We start from the raw sequence: 18,136 nt of genomic DNA, 5'->3' as shown, positions 1-18,136 counted from the left end.
GATGCACTATGGGAAGAAAGCAAGCCAGTGGAGGCAGTGTGATGCTTTGGGCAATGTTCTACTGGGAACCATTGGGTCCTGCCATCCATGTGGATGTTAATTTGTCACGTACCACCTACCTAAGAATTGTTGCAGACCATGTACACCCTCAGGTCAGGGCTGTTTTGGCAGCAAAAGGGGGACCAACACGATATTAGGAAGGTGGTCATAATGTTATGCCTGATCGGTGTATACGTGTTTGAAAAGTAACACATGTGAAAAGTATCCATTTTGAAGACTGTTCTGGTCGCTATTTGCCATTCCATCACAATGAAGTTTGCCTGGAGTTTTGAAACGCTATCGTACAGCTTCAAAAGACTGGAAATATATTGCATAAGTCATGTGAACTACTTTTATGGTGTTTTTTTTCTTTTCTTAATGAAGTTTGACAGCACCAGTCCTCGTCCACTTAACATTATACTGGAAAGAAAGACCAGGATATAACAGGATACACAGAAAAAGGAAAGTCATAGAGCGCGGTTTAAAATGACATGAGCGTGAGTAAATGATGACTGCATTCTCATTTTTGGTTAAACTATTACAGGAAGATGGCAGGATCATTAACAGATTAGAACTCCATCAACAAGCCAAAGAAACACACACAAGAGTTCAACCACATTACAGAGTAATACTAGCAGCTTCCCAGTCTAGTATCTGAACGTTTTCTCTGGGCTTGGCCGAGACAGGATATTATGCATTAGCTCAGTCGGCATTCAGCAGCCAGCGGGGTAAACGGATACACTGTGTGTGTTTGTGCTTTGAGTTTCTCTGCCAAACATGCTGAAACTAACCACAAAGTTTACACACTAGAATGTAGAAAACACTAAAAACCGTGTTTAAACCAGCGAGGCCTCATGTGCCACACACAAACACACCTTTAAGTCTTTTAACCGACCCGTCTGACTTCACGTTTAACGATATACCTCTAAAAGAAGCTTTACCTTTTCATCAAAATCCCTATTATGGCTCACGTTTTACAGGAATCATCCTTCTTGCCAGTCACTTTTCGGCAAGTTGAAGGTTGCAGCTATATAATCACAGCATATAAACAGACAGACGTGGCCCCGCTAATCAAGTAGATGTTTAACTTTCCACTCCACATTCCTGCTGTCTTCCTCTGCCAAAAGCCCATGGGTTCAGATTTAGCCAACAATCCTCTCAAAGCTGTGTAATTCCTCACAAAATCAGAACACTTTAAACCCAGGCTGAGAAGAGAGCAAATAACGATCGATTTTGAAAATGAAAACGGCATAATCTGGTTTGAAGGCTAAGAAGCCTTCCAAACGGCACAGACGAGAACGAGCGAGCCAGCAGTGCTGTGTCTTCCCTGGGTGTTGCCGGCAGTCTTGGGGCCCGTGTGTCTGGGAAACACAAGCATGAGAGTGTTGAAGAAAAGCAGACACACATCGGGTGGTGCCATCTTGGCAGAGGTTCTACACGACTGTGCGCCAGCAGGCTGGCCACTGTCCTCGCAGGGCATTTCCATCCAACATCTCATTAGACAGAGAGAAAATGAGGCCAATATGACACGTCTCTGAACAGTTCTGACAGGGAAATTGGGAAAGCCGTCCCCTTAAGCTATAGAAAACTGTGCTGTTTTTATAGACTGGGTAAACCCAGCCTGATCTGCCGGCGATTTGATTTCGCCCTGCAACTCAGTCTGGAAACCTGTACATTCATTTCTGCTACTGTTACACTTTTGTGGGAACCAATCACCGACCTGCTTATCCACCTGGTGCGCTATTGGCGGGTTTAACACGATGACGGATAGAGAAGCGATGGGTCGTTGCCCGTTGATCACGCCTCTTGTGGTCTGATTGGTTGAAGGACTATCCAATTGCATACAGAGTCATTTGAATTGAATTAGTTTATCACGCCTCTTGTGCAGTAGAAAATACAAAGCAGACTCCCCAGACCAATGTTCAATAAATAAAACAATATATAATAAATTAATTAAAACATAAATTAATTAAATAAATAAAAAAATATAAAATGTGAATTATTTGGATAAAGATTAGTCATGAATTAAATTCATATATTACTAATATAATATATAAAATAAAAAAGTGTGATTACAAAATGGTTGGATTGTTGCACCACAAATACTACTACTATTAATATTTTTTAAATGGTGGCTTATTCAAATAATCAGAATTTTAACCCTTTTCAGGGCGGGTTAAAGGAACACTCCATACAAAAAAAAAAAAAAAAAAAGTCAAATTTTCCAACTCCCCTAGAGTTAAACAGTTGAGTTTTTATGTTTTCGAATCCATTCAGCCGATCTACAGGTCTGGCGGTAGCACTTTTTAGCATAGCTCATTGAATCTGATTAGACTTATTTAGGAAAAATATCGAAACTCTTTGGTCATTTTTTTTGAGCGAGATGCTGCTAAAAAAAAATGACCAAAGAGTTTCGATATTTTTCCTATTTAATACTTGACTCTTTTGTAGTTACATCATGTACTAAGACTGATGGAAAATGAAAAGTTGCGATTTTCTAGGCCGATATGGCTAAGAACTATTCTCTCATTCCTGCGTAATAATCAAGGAACTTTGTGCTGTACCATGGGTGCAGCAGGCGCAATGATGATATTCATTTTCAATCTGTCTTAGTACTAATTTTAAATAGGAAAAATATCGAAACCCTTTGGTAATTTGAGCGAGATGCTAACGGTCTAATCAGATTCAATGATCTATGCTAAGCTATGCTAAAAGTGCTACTGCCAGACCCGGAGATCGGCTGAATAGATTCGAAAACGGTAGAACTCATCGGTTTAACTCTAGAAGAGTTGGAAAATTAGCTATTTTAAAAAAAAGTGGAGTGTTCCTTTAAATGAAAATGCCAATACACTGCAGGACAAAAATAAGACTTAGTGATGGGACACTGCAGGACTGAGAATTAGTTTTATTTTCTCATTTATGTTCACTATTTACATTTTTTTATTATTATTTATTCCTCAATGACTCAAATTTCCCCTTGATATGCCACAGCTTACATGGGACCATGGGTTATATTTCTATGATGCCTTCTTTTCCATTTCGCCTTGAAATATAAATAGGTGTATTTGGCAACTAATATGAAAAGTGCCACAGTTTACCCCAGTCGCCCCATCTGTGAGCCATCATGCTCCTCCACCCATGCTCAGTTCTCCACACAGCTACAGTTTATGAAGCACTTTGCTCAAACTGTCAAACAGATAAAGATGAGATTTCTCAGCTGACCTCAAATATCTTGGAATTGTGAAATGCAAACTTTGGACAACTTCTTGTCATTCATCTTTTCTGTCTGGGTTCAAAAGTTCAACCCTTTTGGAAACAGATTTTTCACCAATCCTGCAGTTTCTGTAGGAATACGTGCAGCAATAAAAGTGTCTAGCATGAGGCATTGACGAAGGAGGCTCGGGTTGTTTGCGTTATACATTATAGACAGTATAAAGCCTGTCTTTAAAAACAACTTCCTTCAGGTACACAAGACACCAGTCAAGCAGCATTTTTCAAGGCAGCACCCATGAAAAGGAAGGTCTCTATAATTTACAACTTTCTGTTTTGCTCATAGGAATTCCCCATTGGCATCAAAGGGATACACGCACCTTGAGAAACCCAAACTTGCACCATTCAATGATTTACTTTTTTACATCCAAAACAGCTGAATAAGTTCTAAGACAGGTCTCGACTTAGCCATGTTATACATTGGGAGAGAAATCACCAAATACTCCTGGACAGTTTTCAATTAAAGCAATCCTGTCTGAATGACCTAAAAAGACAATCTCAGAGCCAACAACAATACTTCTCACAATCCCTTGCAGCAGGAACAACTTACAGGGAACATAATACATATCACAGCCTTTTTTAATTACACAAAGCACAATTATCTTCATTTTCACTTAGTTCAGCTTTTCTCAAAAGTAGGCTTGGGCACCGAACTCTGTACTTTTAAGGCCAACAACCGAATTACGTCGGTACTACTGAGAGTACCGATTCACATTAAATCAATCTGTGCCACATTTCGGAACATGGGAACGCATCTGGTGATATAGACTAGGGTCTGTGAATATTAAACCACAAAAAGACTATTTAAATACGAACCCTGCATGTTCTGCGTGTCTCTGTGCGAAAGAATGGCAAAGACATGCAGTTTCATTTACCACACACACACACGCACGCACACACTGAAGTGTGACGCTTGCGTGTTTTTTAGTCCAAGCCGTCTCATTCGAGGATATGATTGCATTAACTTCATCTCATCTCCAGAGCCACTCTGAGTCACTTCATCAGCATTTTACTGTTTCATTTGAGAAAAACTATCCTCATATCAAACACACAAACTCAAAGGTCTTTACGGCAACCCGTCAAAATATAAGGTTTAACTTGACAAATAAATGACTGTTGTACAGTAGAATTTAGAGAAGTCTCATAATAATAATAATAATAATACTAACACTAATGTAATAAATTATCATCAACACTTTATGTAATAAATACATTTTTCTACCAGTTTAATTTTAACAGTGTAAAGCTCAGTTGTGCTGAATGTTGTTTGACAAAAGTTTGCTTAGTTTCATATGATTAAAAGATTAATTAAATGTTTTATCATATGTCTTTATTTGATTACCAGAAAATACACAACACGGCATTTGTCAGTGAATGTGGCAGCTCTGGCATAATGTCAATAACACTTCTATAAATGACTTACAGTACCAAGTTTCACCGGTGTTAAAATGTGAACCCCAACTCTACTCAAAAGCCATAATGAACTTAAATGGGAGTTCATCTGTAATATTAAATATATTTAATACTCCTAAATAGTTACAGCTTGCGTCCTATGTGCATTTACATGTCAAAATTATTGTCATTGCAAGTCTTAATAACAAACTAGACATTTTGCTGTCAACAGCAAAGGGATTTCTCTCAACGTTAAAGGGATAGTTCACCCAAAAATGAAATTTCTGTCATCATTTACTCACCCTCAAGTTGTTCCAAACCTGTATGAGTTTCTTTGTTCTGCTGAACACAAAAGAAAATATTTTGAAGAATGTTTGTACCAAAGCAGATAGAGTAACCATTGACTACCATAATATTTTTTTCCCCCTACTATGGTATTCAATGGTTGCTCCATCTGCTTTGTTACAAACATTCTTCAAACTATCTTTCTTTGTTCTGCTGGACACAAAATAACTCATACAGGTTTGGAACAACTTGAGGGTGAGTAGATGACAACATTTCCATTTTTGGGTGAACTATCCCTTTAATTTCTATATTTTTTAACAAAACTCAAAACAAACAAACAAACAAACAATAAAAGCGGCGTGGCAATTGAAATGTTAAAACAGATGCCATTTTTGTTAATCGAAATGACCTCAACAGGTTAAAAGAAAGATTTTTATTCAATTCTAACTGAATTAAAATACATTTTAATCTTTGAAAAAGCCATTTACTAGTCAGAAACTCATAATTACGGTAATTGTGACGTCTACAAAGCATTAGACACTTACAATTCTCCTGCAATGAGAACATACCAATTAACTTAAAGTTTTAAAGTCTTAAAGTTTTAACTTAAAGTATAAAAATTCTCATTACCTGATAAATCCATGTAAATCCTCTCAAGCGGTGACTCAACATGGGTGACGGCAGTCTTTGTGAATGTTTGCATGCATGTTGTGGTTCAAGCACTGATTGCTAACACACAGCTGTCAGTGCGGTTCAGCTCTAGGAGGTCTGAAAAGAGCAAGGGCCACTCACTTTACACCCTTAAACCAGATGTCCCTGGTTAGAAGAGAAGAGTAAAGCTCCAAAATTGAGAGTTCAGTGAATAAGAACTTTCTCAATGCAGAACTAATTGCAAACAATGCAGTGTCACGATTACAAATATTTACCATGGTTGCTACCAAAACATTATTATGACAATGGTGGCTAACACAAATTAATGCAATGCAGAAGTACTAATAATAACTGCAGAAACTATAGTATTTTGGTACTTATTATGATCCTACAGGTAGTGTCTTTGGTACACGTAGTTTCAATAGCATCACCATGACATTTTTTTTTCCAGACAAGTAGCAGCAATCGTGTTACATGCTGCCCAAATCACTTAATCTGACATCAACAATACTTAAAGACTATGATTGATTCCCGTCTTTTAAAACAGGAAGCCTGACTGAGCCAATCAATACAACACTCCACCTTCAACACACTCACTGGCCTAGTGTCTGAGTTTACTGGAGCACATAAGCGTTCCTCCACAGGATAAGGCCTCTGGAAACGCCCAACGGTCTACCCTCAAAGACACTGAAACGGTGGAAGCAAAGTCACAACGGACACAATCAACTTATATAAATAAAGCTTAAAGAAGAAACGATCTGAAGTATGAGCCAATCCCTTTACACAAACAAAAGCAAGAGAAATATTTCTAATGTGGTTTTTAGCTATTTAGGCCTCAGAAGACAATCTTACATTTGAAACGGTTATAGTTTGCTAATTTTGTGAAAGCTTGACTATTTCACAAAAATCAAATAAAAATGATAAATCAAATCAATCAAATAAATAAATCAAATAAAAATATAACCCCAATGATGGTCCAAGACACTCCAGCATCCCCATGACCCTACAAAGGATAAGATGTTAAGAAAAATAAAATAAAATAAAACAATATAAAAATAAAATAATCCCAATGATGGTCCAAGACCCTAAAATAATAAAATAAAATACATAAATAAAATAAAATACATAAATAAAATAAAATAAAATACATAAATAAAATAAAATTAAATTAAATTAAATAAAAACATTTAAAATTAAATAAAATGAATTAAAATAAAATTAATTAAATTAATTAAAATAAAATAAAATAAAATAAAACAATTAAAATTAAAATTAAATAAAAATAATAAAATAAAATAAATTAAAATAAAAGAATAAATTAAAATAATAAAATAAAAATAATAAAAATTAAAATAAAATAAAAATAAAATAAAAATAAAATAAAAATAAAATCAATCAAAATAAAATAAAATAAATACAATTTAAATAAAAATAAAATAAAAATAAATAAAATGAATAAATATTTTTTTAATTAAATAAATAAAATTAAATAAAAATCACAACTCCTATAGCAAGTTCTGTAAAGCTGTAACTAAGGAAGGCAAAGCTTAAGTGAAGGGTCAATTAAATCCACTGTTGATCTATTTTGAAAGAAACACAACTGCTAAATTGCTAGTAATCTATGGAAATATAAACATTCTGAAGACCACACGATTGTTCCACACATATATGGGTCATGTGTCCATGAATACGGCCACATTTGTGGGTTACTTTGAGCATGATGACACTGAGTGACAGAGGGCATATGTTATGGATATATAAGGATATTGGATTACTCAAGTGAAGCCAAGAGCATCTGGACTGGGAATGGACACTAATGGAGAAAAAGAATTGCTGTTTTTTTCTCGTTTTACCAGCAACATGCTTGAAGGAGACCACCTGTTACTCTATGAGAAAGAAGGAATTATTATTAAGGCCATTGTCGTCTTTGTCTCTGGTGTTATCTTATATCAGAATTAACACAATGGCAACATTAACAACTTGGAAGCAAGACAAAAGAGCAAAGTGCCAAAACCCCAGAGAAAATGGCTAGTAAATTAAAAGGCTATCTGTGTGAAATGTGGCCAGACTAGTTGTTGGGCTGAGCCAGGAATTACTAATAATGTGCTTAGAGGTTTGGACATTAAACAGAAACAGGACACTCAAGTTGAAAGCCACTTTGACAGGGAGTGATGCCGATACTGTCACTCCAAAAATGTGTTGCTCAACCCAAAAAAGGTCACCTGTCATTTACTCATAGGAGTATCTTTTGGCTGCTACATGATTACAGTGGCTTAAACCGGTTTCAATCCTTTCAACGCTATCAAACAACACAGCAATCATGAATTTGTCATCTCAGTAAGGAGGGAGCAATGAATCTCAGTCTGAAACTCGACAGTAATCATCTAGAAACCAAAGAAAGGTTATTTAAGCCCCAAGGTTACTTCAGGTAAGAGTATGTGAAGAAACTAGTTCCCCATCAACACGCACAAGTTCATTACGTAGAAAATCTGTAATTTTCACAATAATATCAGCTGTTATTTTACATGATCTTAGTTCAAATGACCATAGTCAAGCTTTAGTAAGACTTCTGACTACCAGGGGAAATTTTTTGTACACTTTATTCTGGCCAAGAACAGGAAAAGATCATGTAAAGTGACCAAAGACAGTCTTCTTGTTACATACCGTTTAGGGGCAGGGTCTTCTGAAATAGTTGCGATCTCATGACAAGTGACAATTGGAAGAAAATTACTAGCCAATCAGATTGCAACAGCTATTTTTGTTTTTATGAACTTTGGGCAGAGGTGGACAGTAACTAAGTAAATTTACTTGAGTACTGTACTTAAGTACACTTTTTGAGTATCTGTACTTTACTTGAGTATAATTTTTTCTGGAAACTTATGATTTTAACTACATTTGAAAGACATACCGTACTTTTTACTCCACTACATTTCTATCAAGGTCCTCAAAATCGAAAGTCGTTTCTGTAGCAGCTTTGAAAGTCAGTGGATGATTTTATTTATGGTGTTTGGGTTTTTGCAGAAAGCCTATCAGGAATCACTCTTGTAGGGTCACGTGTGGTTCAATGATTTCCCAGCATTTTTTGAACACTGATTAATTTACTGCGCATTGTGCGCAATTAATCTGTGTTTAAAATTAAGTGGTGCAACAACTCGATTTAAAATAAAACCCATATCAACAAAACCTAGATTAGCGTTAAACTTTGCTTAATTAAATCCTTATTGGTGCAACTCACCCTATAGTGTTGTTCACTTTAAGCGTTTTAAATACGTCCCGCTATTTTAAGTGAATTAAATACTTGACAGGAGTTGTATATGGATCACAAGAGCCCAAAATGTGCATCTTGTTCACATATTTTTGTTTTAAGATTTAAGATTTGACAGGCTTTTGCTGCAGTTCTATGGCGGTTTTGCCCTCCAAGGCTCCGTGACAGTCACGTGACTGAAAACTATGAATAGGATCCGTGCATTTGGCCATAAAGTGACAGCAGCTTTGTAACTTTTATACAAGTTTTTAAATTAGTTTAAGGTATTCGTATGCTAGCATGTCAGATGGAGCACCACTGACTGGCTTAAACCATGATGGCATAGTGTGCATTTATACAACAACAATAAAATAATGCGTGTACATAAACATGGAAATTTAAAATTTGAAAACAAATACTCTGTACTTTTACTTAAAGTACTTACTGTTTTTACGACTTTCCCTTGGAACAGAGTAATATTTGACCAGTAGTACTTTTACTTTTACTCAAGTAATGGAGTTGTGTACTTTGTCCACCTCTGACTTGAATCACGACTTGAACTGTGATTATAAATGTCTAAAAGATCTTGGTCAACAATTAACCATTTGTTGAGATTTTTTTCGAAAATGCTGAAATGGTTTCTTTTTTAATTTTCCAAGAATCCATATCACAGCTTCCTTAGTTGTGAAAACATTACAGCAGCACAGATTAATATCAAGTCAGTTAATAATGACTGCAAGCTACATTAGTTAACAAAAAGTTAGACAATGTCATATGACAGGATTCCTATGGACTATACGCTACAGGGCTTTGGTCTTCTTGGAATCAGAAGAACTGGCTCATTGCCTGGTGTCAGTGGGGGTCAGCCGTAGGACGGCAGAGGGGGGTCAGCCTGTAGGACGGCAGGAGGTTCAGTTTCAGAGGAATACGCTTCTCTGCCTCTAGTATGTCAGATTCCTGAGGCCTCAGCTGGGCTTGAAGCAAAGAGCTAGGGTCGTCTTATTCAAGTTCACGAGGAGAGGAGACAGTGCAAAAATATTGACTCTTGGCAAGACAGAGTCGTGGTTAAAATAGTTTTACTTTCCCTTGAGGTTTGATATGAATGCAATACAGTTTTCCCAAGTTCAAAGTCTTCTACGTAAAGGCTAACAATATCTCGCAGGTATTTCCTGTTATTGTATAATTAATAGCATGCCGTGCTGCTCAAAAACAATTTTGCATCAATAATATTAAACATAAAATATGATGGTAAAACAGCCTAATCATAATAAACAAAATACAATATTAATGCAGAAAATGTAATTCTTTTTTAAAATAAATACTACTTTTATTCAGCAAGGACACATAAAATGAATCAAAAGTGACAGTAAAGATTTCCATAAATGCTGTTCTTTTGAACTTTCTATTAATCAAAGTATACAAAAGAAAAATGTCATGTTTCCACGAAAATAATAAGCAGCTATATTTTCCACATAATAGTAGTAATCTTGAGCATCAGATCTGCATATTAGAATGCTTTCTGAAGGATCATGTGACTCAGAAGACTAATGATGCTGAAATTCCTCTTTGCCATCACAGAAATAAATTATACTTTGAAAAAAAAATAATTGTAATAATATTTCACAATAGTACTGTTTTACTGTATTTTTGATCAAATAACTTGAGCATAAAAGACTTCTTTCAAAGAAATTTGAAAAAGTCTTACTGACCCCAAACTTTCAACCCATTCACTCCCAAGGCGTCAAAATCCGAAGCATGGTCAAGTGCCTTCCGCATCACAATGAAGACGCTAAAGGTACCCCTACGCGTCACTATATCGACGCACAGGGTACTCCATTGATTTCAGCTGTTTGCCCATGCATCAGATCAAGGCTGATTTTATGATTTTATGAATAATTATAGGCTACTTTTATATTTTGGAGCAACTAACCCCAACTCCTACCCTAGACCTACCCACTTCTAAACAATATAAAACACGTAGCAGGCAAATACAAGTAAAGTCACAGGTATTTATTGCAAAAACTGACCAAAAACAGTATAAAAGTATTAACTCATGTTGCATTCCAAGTCTTCTGAAGTCATACGATATCTTCATGTGAAGAACAGAGTTGATCTTAATGGTTTAATTGGTGAAATGATGATCCCATTAACGCACGCACGCACAGTCATATCTCATTTGCAACTGGTCACAAGACACACAAGAGCCAATGACATTTTACAATCAAAGCTGACAACGTAAATGACGCAACTGACCTATCGGTAAGCCCCGCCCCCCTTAGTTACTGTTGCTAACTCGGACAAACAAACGGAGTAGCTAACTGTCTTACAATGACAGTCTCAGTGGGAACACCTTATCCAAAGTTGTTTTTGGACACTGAATGTAGCGGGCCCCTGCGATTGATGGCCAAACTTAAATGATGGTTTATTAAGTTTATTTGCATCCTTTTTCACTCCCAAAAAAAAAATCACCATAAGAGCTGAACAAATGCAGCATAAGAAGTTCACATTAACGTCTCATTCACAAACTCTCCGTTGCATTATCATTAACATACACAGCAAATTATACAAAAACACTCATACAACTAACATTAAAAAACATTTACACACCCTATGCCTTTTCGGGGGTGCTAATAAACTGTAAACTTTGTATCTGAAAACTCTCCCTATCACTACGCATTGCTCCGTAGACTATAATACCAATCAAAATAGCAGTCCCTCCTTAGTAAGACAGATAATGCAGACCTTAAACATATCTAAACTCACAGAAATGTATGTGTTTTTGACCTACACTGTTAACGTTACATGACGTGAGAACAGTTAGTTATATCGGTTTGTATGTTAGCAGGGACTCACTTACTTTAATCGTAACTTAATGAGAGTATGACCACCAGAAGATCCTCTCAGGATAGCTGGAATCCAATAGCTGGAGTCAACTGGTCACGAGACATACGAGAGCCAATGCAATTTCACTTATGAAATCTGTAACGTTTCCTCGGGCAGCAATTTTTGAAATTTGAATATGTGCATGATCTTCAGCGGATGGAGACACTGATCGCTTTTGGGGATTTTCGTCACACAAATCAATTGTTTGGCCTCGTATCTGCCTGTTATATCCTGCATTTTATATCATACACTCTTAAAAAAAAAAAAGGTTCTATATGGCACCAAAAATGGTTCTTGGGTCGTAATCATAGGGGAACCGTTTTTAGTGCTATATAGCACCAATTTTGGTGCTTCAGTGGTTCTTCAGAGGTTCTTCACTGGTTCTTTGACTAAGGTGCTATATATAGCACCTCTGAAGAACCGCTGAAGCACCAAAATTGGTGCTATATAGCACTAAAAACGGTTCCCCTGTGATTACGAGCCAAGAACCATTTTTGGTGCCATATAGAACCTTTTTTTGTAGAGTGTATAATACACAAATGGGTAGGTTTAGGGATGGGATGGGGTTGGGTTACATGTTCAAACGTGTTTAAATAGTGTAAATAAATGTAAATCAAATTATGCTGGCTGATTAAATTGAGAATCACGCTCCAACATGTCATAATGGCAAAATCATAACCCAATATAATTTCATCAAGACAGATAACGTTCCCATGCCCAGCGCGTCTGTACATGACGCCAGAGGTTTCTCATTGAACTCAATGGAGTACCCTGTGCGACGAAAAATAACGCCTTTGTGACGTGGAAAAATTGTGACGTGGAAGGCACTTGACCATGCTTCAGATTTGGATGCCTTGGGAATGAGAACGGGTTGAAACTTTTGAACACTTGTGCATGTGGTTTAACTTCAACAAAAAAAATCTGCAAATGTTTCTGATAAACCGGGATGGGTGGGTGTCGAGTTTTTGTTATCTAGAAAGGCCAGGAACACCATGATTAACTAACCACCATAACGAACAACTTACACGCAAACCTGCAGGCTAAATTTAGGAAGGTTATGCTTTCAAAGCCCCTCTGATTGAACTTTAGTCCCTTTGAACACAGACATTTCGACCTCCTGTAGTGTGTGTGTCGACAGCTGGGCTGATTACATCAGAGAGGGGCACAACTGACTCATGCTGCTGAGTCACAAGAAGGCCACCGTGGTGATTGAACACCAAACTAAGAATTAATCATACAGCTGATGTGAGTCTCTTCCCCTCTAATACACACACACACACACACACACGTCATACCGCTGCAGCTAAATCACATCACAGCAGCAGTGGATGGGCAAGCAGCCAGTTGTATTACCACAGGCCCATCCACACACTCAAGATGCTGCTGATGCATTTCCATTCAACGTAAAATCAAATTTGCACTTGTACAGACACTTTCTTATTTGATTTGTATAATGTAATGGCAAATGGCAATTAAGGCATTGTTTTATTTAGCAAACTCGTAATGGTGCATTTTAGGGTGCCGAGTGAGTTGAGTACTGGAACTAATGAGCTGCAATTGGAAAATTGTCTTTGTGCAACAACATACAGGTAGGTATTAATCAAAGTAAAAACTAAAACCGTGAAATGGCTTAGTGCTATCGTCAAATCTAAAAGGCTGCATTTTAATTAAATCAATATATGAGCTGCGTATTTCAGAGTAATGTGCAGCACTGCTTTCATTTACAAGATGATCAGGGATTTTCATTGTCTAAAGCTTGATGGTTTAATGTTTGAAATTGAAGTCATTAAGACAGCAATTCATTTTATACAAATATTTTTGGAACTGTGAAAAAATTATTATTAATATATTTTTAAAACCTTTTTATTGTACAGTAAAGTGTTACAATTATTCTAATTCAATCCATTGTGTGTGTGTGTATGTATATACACATACATGTACATGGAGATATGGCGATATAGAGATATATCCATATACATACGTATATATGTGTGTGGGTGTGTGTGTGTGTGTGTGTGTGTGAGTATAATATATCTTATTTTGTGTCATTTATGTAGTAATGATAATAATATTTGTACTAATTACTAGTAATAATACTACACTCTAAAAAATGCAATTGGGTTGTTTTAACCCAGCAATTGGGTTATTTTAAACAAACATTTAACCCAACCGCTGGGTTAAAACGACCCAATTGCTGGGTTAGTCCATTTTCAACCCAACTTGGGTTATTTTTAACCCAGCATTTTTTAGAGTGTAGTTTTACTAATAGTTTACTTTTACAAATTATTATTATTTTATAGCCAAGTAGAATTACAATTCTTTGCCTAAATTTTGCAACCTTACAAACAAGCATGTGGAGCTTTTTTAAAAATGCATTTTAAAACACAAATCACTTGTTTCGATTCGATTCCCCCCCCCCTAAAATCATGATGCCCTACATACAGGTTTGGAACGACATGAGGACTAAATTATTAATGATTTTAATTTGGGGTGAAGAAAGTGTCCCTCTTTAAGAAAGTCTGTGTAAAATACAGATTAATGCATGAACGCCCATTTTATAAGAGAGAGAATAGAGGGAATGGGGCTGCAATGTGAGAAAAGAAAGAAAAATAACACTGCATTTAATCACAGGCAGGTCAGCCTGTTTTATGGAGAGTCTCCGTTAGACAATGATTTTTATACTGTAAACACTGTATATTCTATCCCGTTACACTGACCCTATATTCACAGAAAACTTTCTGCATTTATAAGCTATGTGGACCAAAAAGTGTGTGGGGACATTTTGTCCTCATAATCTAGGGTTAACCAGGACACACACACACACACACACATACAACGACCTTGGCCCACATCTCCCATGCTACAATTTAGACCAGAACTGTCTCTCTGCCTGCTCTCCTAACTGGAATACATCACAGTGAGCTCAGGATATTAACCAGGCAGCTTTAACTCCAGGTATACGGTGATTTGTATAGTCTATCCAGGCAGATGCTGACCTCAGAGCTCTGGCACCATGGTTGCTTAGAGACACTAATGCCACCTTTCATAAATATTGACACCAAGAATGATAAAAATGTCAAAGGTCAAGGGTCAAAGCTCGGGACCACACAACGATAACTTGAGGGTGGTTTTACTTTCACTTAAGCTGTGGTAGTGGTCATTCGGTCCTGAAAGGTTTAGGTTTAGCTTTTCAACTTCTTGGAGCAACAGATTATATTCATACAAAAGGTAAAAAAAGAAAAAGTCGAACCAGGATACTTAAAAGTTGATTGTGCTGTTGAGACAACCCATTAGGGTCAATCAATTTCACTCTGATAACCTTTTACAATACCAGAGCGCTTGCCAGTTTTCTGCAAACAACCGTTCGGGCCGTTAGAGTAATGAACTGTGAAAAAGCAGCCATCTGACCAATGCATATTATGCAACAGATGTGACCAATAAGTTCAGGACAATATATGTATGTGGAGAATACATCTGGAAATTCACAAGAGGTTCTTGGAATACTTCACTGGATCCCTGTTTCATTGCAACGTGGACTTTTTAAGAAGTGGTTACATAACATTTCATCTACCACTTTTTCTTCATATCGGATGCATGCAGTAGCACGCTAACAGCCCTAACATCAGCTCCAAGGTCCAACCAGGCATTTGGCACCACTATACTAATGACTCAAAATCACAAGCTCCTTGTCTTCCCCTTTAGTTTGCAATCCCAACAAGCAGCACACGCCAAAGCCCCCCATTAGAGATCGCTTGTAACCCGCTAACTCACTTTCACAATCTTGTGCATTGGTAGCCTAAACAAAAGCCCTTGAAAGGTGAAATGCTGATTGTAGAGTTACATTATATTGGCTCTGAAACAGAGGTTATGATTAACTGATTTAACAGGAACAAGATCTTTCCATAAAGGTCAGTGAACCACATAGCTGATAAAAAGACAAATGAATAATGCAAACATTTCAAACATCAAATAATATAAAACAATAAGCCAGATATTATTGAAATAACATGTAAATATTAGCATTTTAGGTTATATGTAGAACAGAACTCAATGTACACGTATCTGTTATTTGGCTAAAAAGTTATCAATGCATATTATTAAGTTAATATGGTTTGTTACCATAATGTATACATTTAAACCATTTATTGCATTAACTTTAGGGTTAAAAAAAAGCCTAAAATATTGAAACACCATGAGCATAGCCTATACACAGGTCAAAGCAAACTACACACACTAGTAGAGGAATTTGTTACACATTTGTTACGTTCATTTGAGATGCAGATGAATGAGATCTGTCTGTCTGACTGACTGTGAGTTCAATACAAGACACTTGAAGAGCAAACGCTTCATTGTATCTTTATCTCAACCAGTGAACTTTTATCTTAAGTTCTACTGGAAACTTGTGGAATATGACCAAAGGTCGCACAAAGAAATGCATTTGTGTAAATAATAAAGCATTTTACCACTGTTTGCGCCGTAGTACTCGATCCCAGGATTCGAAGCCTCAATGCCAAGTTGAGCTTCTCATCCAACAACAATGGACCAAGTTCAGTGGAATCACACTCCAAACAAAAGAGTCCGTAGAGTGTAACAACAAAACACAGGCTCAGCTTGATAGGTCCCTCCGAAATCCTTCAAACTTTAAACAGCTTTATGTGGGAATAACGCGTTTATTGATAATAAAAACGGGTTAAATAGGACACACTCCACAGAATCCTGGCGAGCGCGACTTCGCGTACTGACTGTAGCTCAATGTGCGATGGCGCACTAATGCAGTTCAAGCGTCCAGACCGTCCTCTGGCTGTCGCCCCGCCTCCCCGCATCAGCATGACCAATCACGCCCCGCCCCTTTTCATTCTGAGCTCAGCCTCTCATTGCCTTTTAAAGGACCAGTATCAAATTTACGAGCACATCCGGACTGTATACCAATTAAGTTTGTTTTTGGCGTCCATTAATTTTAATTTAAAGACACCTTTACATATCCTTATATTAAACATTTTTGTAATTATTAAATAGTAATGTATTTGTTTTTAATATAAATTATAATATCATAGTCTACAATAATTATATTCAATTAATATAATACTATAATTAATATTATTATTAGGCATACATGGGGAGATTTAAAGAAATATAAATAATTTCACAAAATAATTGGTTTATCTTTGTTTCATTTTATTTAGAAAATAATATAATTCTGTCATCAGGTCATTCTTTTTTTTTTCCAAAGACAAAGAATTTTGCCCAGACCCAGATGATCATTGACTGCTCAAGAGCTCTTTTGTTTTTGTTTTTTTATATTTGTCTAGTACAGAATATACACATTTGATCACAGAGTACACCCTTGGCACTAAACACTCATTATAATACAATACATCCAATTTTAGGCATTTTTAAAAGTGCTTAGATGCAGCACTATAATATTGATGATGTAAACCACATCACAGAAAAACACAAAAATGAACACATTTTAAATTAACAGATATGATATGTAAAAAACAAAACAAAACAAAAACAAGGCAAACAGGTGTCTTTACAAAAGTATCATATTTTTTCTGAGAATAAAAAAAGCTCAATTTCTGTTTTATTATGACCCTGGTTAGTTACCAAATGGAATGATGTTGCCGCAGTAACCACACTAAACAAATGTGACATACTCAACCACATCCTCTTCAGCTGCATGATTCATAGTGACACACCATTCCAGTGGCCATAATTGCAAATTGGCCACACATACAACAAAATCATCAATTGATAAAAAAAAAAAAAAAAAAAACTTTTTTATGGAAATTTAAATAAACCTTCATCTTAGCGCTCTATTTTTAAAACACATATTTTGGTTTAAGTTCTACACAGAAAGGCAAAATAAACATGAGTTTATTTCATACAATAATATCTGCATGCCAAATCCAGGCAGTGAAGAAAAAATAGTAGCGCACCTGAACATTCACTCATTCTCACTGTTTCATTGCATTACACACACGCACACACACACACCACACAAAAGTTTGTGTTTGTCTTTTTTGTCTCCAAAGAAATAACATTCGATTTTTATACGGTACAAACTGTATATTCTATCCCCGAACCCTACCCCTAAATTTCTGAATTTTTAGATTTAAAAAAAAAAACATTTTGTATGATTTATAACACACACGCTTAACTCACTCACTCACACACACACACTCACTCACTCACTCACTCACTCAGACACTCACTCACTCACACACACACACTCACTCACTCACTCACTCACTCACTCAGACACTCACTCACTCACTCACACACTCACTTACTCACACACTCACTCACTCACACACTCACTCACTCACTCACTCACTCACTCACGCACGCATGCACTCACTCACTCACTCA

General features: G+C 36.4%; 1 protein-coding gene across 1 annotated transcript in view; it reads right to left on the bottom strand.

Annotated features, from left to right (window-relative positions):
• The window catches only part of cdc42ep4b (CDC42 effector protein (Rho GTPase binding) 4b), a 32,032-nt gene extending 15,499 nt beyond the window's left edge, over positions 1-16,533 (bottom strand). Inside the window, exon 1 of the mRNA XM_079801218.1 lies at positions 16,228-16,533. The gene's annotated coding sequence lies outside the window, so the exon portion shown is untranslated. The remainder of the gene's footprint in view (positions 1-16,227) is intronic.
• Between the last annotated feature and the right edge of the window lie 1,603 nt (positions 16,534-18,136).

This window comes from Gobio gobio (genome assembly GCF_949357685.1).
Source record: "Gobio gobio genome assembly, chromosome: 20".
Classification (NCBI taxonomy): domain Eukaryota; kingdom Metazoa; phylum Chordata; class Actinopteri; order Cypriniformes; family Gobionidae; genus Gobio; species Gobio gobio.
The sequence above is the reverse complement of the archived record's forward strand: the minus strand, read 5'-3'. Positions and strand labels throughout refer to the sequence as shown.